The sequence below is a fragment of the Cyprinodon variegatus genome, unplaced genomic scaffold (genome assembly GCF_000732505.1).
Source record: "Cyprinodon variegatus isolate N-32 unplaced genomic scaffold, C_variegatus-1.0 Scaffold1062, whole genome shotgun sequence".
Lineage (NCBI taxonomy): Eukaryota > Metazoa > Chordata > Actinopteri > Cyprinodontiformes > Cyprinodontidae > Cyprinodon > Cyprinodon variegatus.
The window spans coordinates 1-7,610 of NW_015151515.1; positions in this window are offsets into that span (position 1 = coordinate 1).

The following is a 7,610-nucleotide window of genomic DNA, read 5'->3' on the forward strand; positions in this document are numbered from 1 at the left end:
GGTCCAGTTCAGTTGGGTTCCATTTTCCCTATCTCAGTTACTGTCCTGGGACTGTTCTTGGCATGGTCTGAAAAGGCTAGTTAAAAAGGGGTATTAGCCTGCCAATCTTCATTTAGCCTGAATCCAGTTTAGCAGGTGCTAAAGCTTCTCTTTCTGCCTCTTCCTGTGGTAATAAGAGTCAGATTCTGTTTGAATAGCTGACCAGTGCATTTGTTGTAGGTCAATGTGTGGTCAAATTCTGTTTCAAGAAACCATGAAGGCATTTGTTTTAATCAAGTTGTTTTAACATGGATTTCACTTTTGGTTTAAGACCCTAGCTTCAGCCTCATGACCAGATTATCTGTATTTGTACTGAATATAATCTCAAAGTGAGTTATCTACTATGTTAAGACATTATGAGCTTTTGTGGTTGTGCTTAAAATATAAAAACTGACAATTATCATTTGATAGGTTTTAACCAACAGTTATAGTGTGCATTAAGTGTGTTATTTTGTATCCAGTTATACAACTAAAGGCTAAAAGCAATCTAATCAATGTCTACTGAAAGAAAATGTAGGTATTCTGCCAGCCAACATGTGCAGGGCCCCTTAAGGATTTTGCTTGTGCTATAGATTAGGTAGGTTACAATTTGCCTACAGCCAACATCCTATATAAGAAGCTTTTTAACCAGGCTACAGGAGATATTTGCTAGAATAGTGTAGTTTCATTGTAGAGCTTATCCGGGTCATAAATGGGTGTTAACAAAATCAGTTGATATTAAGGAACATGTCTTAATTGGGCCATCCTTTGTCACTCAAAGTTGCCCTATACATGAAATAAACATACAGCCCCTTCAAGATAGTTTTTCTGGAAATTCTACCTCAGCATTGTTCCCATATGTTGACATTCGCAGGAATGAAACCTTAATAAACAATATCTACCAGGTTGCTCAACATAATGTTTTGTTTGATCTAGGCCCAAAAAACATAAATTAATTAATTACAGATACAATTTAATCTGTAGAACATACTGAACTAAGACTAATAAAAGAACAATGGAGTAATGCACAAGGGTCTACATACTTGGGTACAATACGCTGGTAGGAAGGGACATAATGGCAATACTTTGGAATAAAATGGGATTACAAATCATTATGAAATAAGAGATTTTTATATTTTTAAGCAGGACTGCTTAAAATGAATCAAGAATGAGGATTCAGATTTTATTGGAATGATTGAAATCATATGATATAGGAAAGTTTGACACAGCTGAAATTATATTTTCCTCCATATAAAGGGGTTGTGGCCAGAAGTTTGCAGCAAAGTCTTGTCTAACTGGCTTGTCAATAAAACCCCTGCCATGATTGTCTATGCTGCCATGCCAACAAAAGTAGAAAATTATTAAGCTTTTTTTGTGTGATGTAGAAAGCTGGTGTGTGAATGTCTATTCGTACGAGCTGGAAATTTCTCATACAAGAACTTTGCTGGTCACTTGGCTGGAAAGAGAAGCAAATTTTACCACTTTGCAGGATAAAAACTAACCTTTTGTAAATGGTGGCTAAGTACATCTAAATGTTCTTCTAAACGAATGCTTTACTCAGTGGGAAGCAAAATGGTTCATTCTAAACTACACAGCTTATATGTGGTGTCACATCTAATCAATGCTTATGGAAATGTCTGAGTAATGAATAGGGCATTGTGTTGTTCTGTTTACAGTAACCTTAACCAACAAGTTTACAATCAAGTAGTGCAAGGTCATATATGTATTTTTCAAGATAAGTTGGGTAAAGTAATTCAGAAAATGTTCGGGTTGTATATTTTACTTAAAGGCTTTTTAAACCATTTATGTCACAAACAATTATTTAACACTCAAATAAAACTCTTCCGTTATACCACTGAACCTAAAATACCTCCCTGTTGGTTAAAGAGGCATCGACATCAAACAATTGCAAAGGTGGCGTCTGGAAAAGGCCAACATATGAAAGACGAAGTTAAAGAGCTTTCCTTAAGAATATAGAAGACCATGAGAGAAAAAACACATGTGGTCACATGCAAGAGCACTTACATATAGCAGTGGAAATAATACTAGAGGGAAAAGTCCTGCTTGTAAATATGCACACCCACACAAGCAGGGAAAAAAGGACAACTATCACCCACAGCATGTAGCCATTTGCAGGAAGGTGAAAAACTCCATTATGACAAACTGAACTGAAACTGAGACCAGACTATGCTTATTGCAGGTTATTAAAAAGTAATGACATTGGCAACTGTCGGTTTATCTCAATTTGTGGCTCTCCTCAATGTTGACTGTATCCTTTTAGCAAATCAGCAAAGAAAAACAGCTCTAATTTAAACAACGTTTCTCCATTTCTCCTCATGTTCTAAAACATTTTTAACCAAATTCTTTAATATATTTTTTTACCCTTTTAAATATGTTCAACAACAATAGTGTAATCCAAGAAAAGCTTGCAGAGGTCAAACCTAATGTCGCATCAGAACAAAAGGAAATTTCCATGGAGAGGTAGGCTACAGTTTGTTGAAGGGAGATTGAGATCAAGATGGCTGCTTGTGCCCAGAAAGTGAATCAAGTGAGGGCTTCTTGTAAACACACAAAGACATTTTGGAAATATAAGCATGACGGAGACAGCTGCAGAGTTTCTCTCCTGCACTGATAAGGCCACAGTAGAATGATAACATGGTGGATTTGGGCTTTTGCTTCTCCCCTGCTGCCCCTAATTGTTTGTTCTGTGCACCTCTGCTTCACTGGATGCTGCACAGTATGAGATCCAGCTTTCCATCTAAGGCGATATCTCAAAAATGATTACAAAATAACAGAAAGCAGCTGTTAATTTCCTGACACTTATTATATTTTTTCTTAATTAACTCTGCTGCCTGTCAGCCTGTGACTTAACAAGCCATGAGTCAGATCTGGTGAGTGATTACTGAAAAAAAAAAGAAAAAGCGGTTAGAAAGTAGCTAATATGGAAGCTAAATTGACTTGCTTTTTCACTACTCATGAAATTATCGATGAAGCATCTATGTGATCGTTTTTTGACAGCTAATACCGCAGTTTTTTATCATTAGGTTACACTGCAATTCTTCGTTTACCCAAAACCATTATCGTTGTGGCTTAATTACAGTGTAATGAATTCTTGCATGACCTTTCATTTGATTTCTTGTAAAGTTTAGGAGCAGTTTATAGGCACACTGCTATACTTTAGCACAGCATCCATGCTTCTCTGGTATATTCAGTCCTTCTATAACCAAACATAAATGTATATCATATCTAAAAGAAAATGATTGATACCAGTGTAAGCAGGACCCTGCCAGTGCTGCTTCTTGTCATTGTCATTGACAATGTCATTGTCTCAGCCTCGATTATTGCAGATGTTGTTTTCAGTATATTTAAGCCACTACTTTCCCCATGCAATGGAATGGATCGAAGCAGAGTCTGCTACAGGAAAGAGTCAGTTACTCAAAGTGTGAATCTTGTTTTCAACCAGAAAAAGGTAGATTGCACCTTACAGATTGGGAGTCAGTCTCTGGTTAAATAGGAGTAAACAGCTGAGTGTAAAGCATTTCAGGTGTCATGGTGTCTTGTTCATGGGGGATGGTGGGTCGGAAAGGAATATATGTAGAAAGATGCTTCAGTCAGCTGTGGGAAAGAAACAGCAAAGCCATGAGTAAAGCTTTGGTTTCACCAGTCCGTCTAATTTTAGACTGACACCTGGTAATGAGATACAGATCATGACTAAAAGAAGGAGATCCTGGATATAAGTGACTGAAAGTAGCTTATCTCCATAGGAAGGCAGAGCTTAGTCTAAGAGAAGGCGAGAAGCTCAATAATCTGAATGAAACTTGTAAATGAGCCAGAGAAAGCAGTTAACCACCAAGAAGCTCCAAGGGTATCTTCCATTGGAGGTGTTATTGGCCTGTCTTTGTTGTTATTGGAAGGAGAACCTAGAGCAGACCAAGGAGGAGTTTGAGGACAAATTAATCCCATCTTGTCTATGAAGGCTTTGGAAACGATCAGAATGATGGTTTTCTTGTTGAGGGATTTCACGTAACCAATCCTTCAACAAGAAAGAGATCAGAAAAATGTATTTTTTGTCTTTTTAAGCAGAGCTTTTATTTCATATTCTTGCACTCTCTTATATTTTTTTATAAAAAAAACTTAAATATAGGACAATTCACCCAGGTAAACAGCCTATCAGCCACAAAGGAACTGTGACTGATAGGCTGTTGATGTACAACATTTATTATATCAAAATAAAGTGTTAAAATACCTTTCACCTTCAAACAAGTGTGTGCATGAATAATTACTTTCTTTACTAAATTATTTGACTCCACAAAACTTTTTAAAGGCTTTGTGTTTAAGTAAAAATTAAGCCACTATACACTCCTCTACAATATATGTGGACATCTTTGGAATCTGGCATATATTTAATAATTGTGTACTTTTATTTACCATAAATGCAACAACTACAAATAAATTCAATGTGGATATGACAAAACATAAACCTGGATTGTCAAAACTAAGGAATACACAAGGCCCAAAGTAAACAATTGGCAAAATGCTCCTAAAATTAAAGCTATGAGGAAATGCGCTATGTAGAGTAATTCAGAAGAATGATACATCAACAGCAAAAGATCAGGTACATGTATGCAGGAAGATGAACATCTCACTATGGTAAAAGGGTTGGTGCTAAGGATATCAGCTTAGGTAAACTAACAAAGTAAAATATATGTATGTTAATTGAATAAGTGCTTCTGCTCCTTTTTCTGAGACAACTTTAAGCTTTAGTATCAAATACTCATCCAGAGTTACTATGAGTTATGAATGTGAAAAAAAAAAAAAAACTTTACAAGACAATAAGAACAAAAACACTAATAATCACACCTAAGCGGATGGGATGGTGATGAAATTGGTCTTTTGCATCTTGTATTTCTAAAACAAATGATTAGGACCTGTTTAATCTGTTGAAATAGCGCTGTACAGTTTATAAAAGAAAACAGTAACAGTTTATTGCTTCAAAAAATAAACTAGTTTTGCTTTTTGTTGTCTCAATTTTCACGAGGATGTTGAAATATAAAGTAATCTCAAAGCTAAACTGGAAACACCACTTACCCAACACACTGTAATTAAATAAAACTTAATCTCAGTTGTGAAGCAATTATATTTTTCTACTGTCCATTCTTTCTTTGCCTTTAGATGATGAAGGAAAGTGATACTGCAGTGAAATGTGAGTACGTTAGTCTAGCTAAATTATACATAGCCTCTGCTGTTTTAATAATGAATATTATTAGGGTCAAAACAAAACAGAGAACCTACGGATAAAACAGAATTTATTTTAATACTCTATTACTTTTTGTTGTCATGCATATTTCCAATAGAAACTGTTTGCAAAATCTCTCCAAGACACCAGAAGGAAGAGCATGTGTGGGTGTTTGCAACTTCTACATAACACTACATGTGGGCAAAGAAGTACATGGTGTGTTAACATTGAGAAAAAAAAGTCAGAGTTCAGACATGCAGAGATATGACTACAGATATATTCTATGCAGGTTCTTCACTGCAAGCTTGAATGGAGTGCTACCAAAAATAAGCATTGCCCCTATGGAAACTGGTTTTAATGCTGCACAATCAATGTGACAAAAATAGTGTGTGTAGGAGGCTCTATGTTTAACCCTTTGTTAGCCAAACCTTAGACTTTTAAGAGTGTGTGTGCTTCATATCAGGGTCTATATACAGAAGAGGGAATGACTGGTTAAACATGGACACTTCTGACCACTTAGACTTTTATAAGTTGTGGCTGAAATAATAAATATACAATTAAGACAGTTGGAAAACAAGAAATAAATGAGGAAAAAAATTGCTGTAAACCAAAAAGTGTCAAGGTTGCTGGAACCTAAAGGATTTAGAAAATGGAGTGGGAGAATTAAAGAAAAAAAAAGGGAGAGCTTCAGTATACTAGCAAGTTTCTGTGAATATTGATGTTTTTTTTACTCCCACATATCTTTGTCTGCTTGAAAGTACAAATAAATCTGAGATTTAAAGACAACAAGGCCAAAGCCTGGGGATGTTCATCAGAGGAAGTTAAGTACTGCTGAAGCACACAGGTTGTTGTTTTCAAAGGGGAAATTCCTTTGGTGCTCCAATCTTTTCACTGAGGCAACAGGCTGGTGACTTTGAACCATCTAACACTTTACAAAAGAATAGGAGGTCCCCCGATTCCTAAACTGAAAGCCGGACTCCAATTATTCACTGCCCTCCTCCCAGCCAAACTCACAGAAAAAAATCTAGATGACTGCTTCTTGGAAACATATGAAGATATAAAGTTCAATCCTTGTATAAAACTGAATGAAATTGCTAATCACAACATATAATTGGACAGATTACAGAAAACTGGTTGTGATTTTTCTGGGACTGTGCTAAATTACTTGAACTCTTACTACTTACTGTTACTTGTTTAATATAAGTCTTGGCCTAAGAAGACCACATGTGAGGTTCCTCCAGGCTACATTCTATGTACCTTTTTTTTTTCTCCAGTAAATATATATATTGCCTGTGGCTGAGATTATGGAATATTATAACATCTTTTTTTAAAACACAACTTTATATAGCTATCAGTAAGTAGCCACTTTAACTTACAGTTACCTTAATATGAAGGAGTGTATGGTTCTAAACTTTCACCAGCTTTACAATGCAAAGACTGCTTGTATTATACACTACTTATACTGAAATCCTTGTATTTAATTTTAAAATGTTGCTTTATTTTTCCCACCCTTAGTTAATCCCATAGAGACTAAAAAAAGGAATGAAAATCAAGCATCTTTAAAAAGCCAGACCTTGAATTTTGAATAAAAACCATCTAAAGCCTATTAAAGTCTGCTCACAACTGTCCTAACATTGTTGAATAGAGTGTTTCCTGGTAAACCAAGACATAAAACCACTGCATTATTTGAATTTCAACAAGTAACATTATTGTAAAATGGCTATATCTAAGATATCAGAGAAAATAAATCTAAGAAAATCAATTTGGGTATAAGCAATCCACAATGCCACTGCCAGAGTCCTGATCAACACCGGAAAATTCAGTAATTTCATGTCAGTCCTTAGATCTCAGGCAGTGATTGACTTTACAATACCATGGTCGCTGAAGAACTGACGGGTCTTGATTTGTAATTTGTTCCTTTCAATTCACAACATTATTTCCTCCAACAATTCTTTAAGCTTGAAGGATTGTTTAATTGGTTTATATTAATCACTACTTACTTTAAAATTAGCCATGCTTAGAATATGCCTTTACTTTTGTTATTTTATTTGCAAAGAACTTTGAATAATCTTATGAATAAAATATATGCTTATAGGCCAAAATAAAAACAAACTTGCAACATCAGTGAATCTTTTTGTTAAAAAATTATCTAACTACCCTCTTCATCTTGTGGTTGTAATAAATTGTATTATTTCTACACTTGTTTTTTTTCTTAAGTAGGTTACTAAGTAAAGCTCCTTTGTAAGTATGTTCATTGAAAAGATAGATGAACAGTTGCCTCTTTCAGCTCAAGCCAACCCAAATGCAGCAGAAGAAAAGTGTGTCACCAAGTGTCCTGTGTGTTCTTGTCTTCTAG